We start from the raw sequence: 1,141 nt of genomic DNA on the forward strand, positions 1-1,141 counted from the left end.
CGACAGCCTTTCTCATAGTGATCCTTCCGTTTCCAGTGATTTCTGAGGCAGAGGGTGAGAGTTTCACTGCCTGCCCAGCAAAAGAAGGGGAAGAAAGAGCCATTGTGGAAGCTGCCATGGTTTATAACAAGAGAAAAGTGATGGGTGTTTGAAATGTCAAAGTTGGTTGTGATGAAGCTGAAATTAGTTGGGGTTCAGAATATATAGGAGGTAATTAGAGAGAAAGAATCTTCTTATCTAGTGATATCTATATCTATGATCTCATTGGGTATCAAGATCCCATATGTGGCAATTAATGCACACTTGAATCTCCAATCCATCAATTTTCCAAGAAGGGACACATTCAATATTGTCCTATCATATGTGGTCACAAGGATTGAACTCTGCCCTGTGATTTGTTGAGCTTACATTATGATATACCTATCATTATCCACTTGCCATTTCTATAGATTTTGTCTACCTGCAGGGTAAAAGATGTAGAACTATGGTTTAGGAAATTTGAGGAGAAGTTGAAATTTATTACCACTTGATGCATAAATTGTGGGAAATTAATAATGCATGTTTAGGTATGGAAAACAATGCGATTGAAACTTTATTAATATATTAGACCTCAATTGACAAAGTTGTTTATGTTAGCCACACATGCTATCTTGTTTTAAGCTCATTCAAGACAAAGTTAATTCATTTTTAGAGATTTAATGTGGCTTAGTACCTGTACTTAACTGCTAGATGAGCAATGCTAAAACTTGGAAAGAGCTTGTTCAGAAGAACACGAGCAAAAATTTTAATTTATTTGAATTCATCAGCATCACAATATATTGGCAGTGTTAAGACTTGAGAGAAATATAATTTACTAATTGTTGATTTAAGTTATCTGCGCTGATGGTGTAAAGATGTTTTTACACTATCGGTAAATTTTAATATGTGACAGTAGGTCAGTTCCCTATTTTTACGAGACTACCAATTGGAGTAATGTTTCTCAACGGATTTACATATAATTACTTTATAAGTAAACTGATTGTATATATTTTTTATATTATTAGTGCATAGAGCTTAAATTTGTAGCCAATAAGTGTCATGTATAGCATTACATGTCTCTTCTGCTAACTAACTATACAAGTATGTCCTTTGGCTCTGGTCA

Source organism: Solanum stenotomum, unplaced genomic scaffold, assembly GCF_019186545.1.
Source record: "Solanum stenotomum isolate F172 unplaced genomic scaffold, ASM1918654v1 scaffold28290, whole genome shotgun sequence".
NCBI classification, from domain to species: domain Eukaryota; kingdom Viridiplantae; phylum Streptophyta; class Magnoliopsida; order Solanales; family Solanaceae; genus Solanum; species Solanum stenotomum.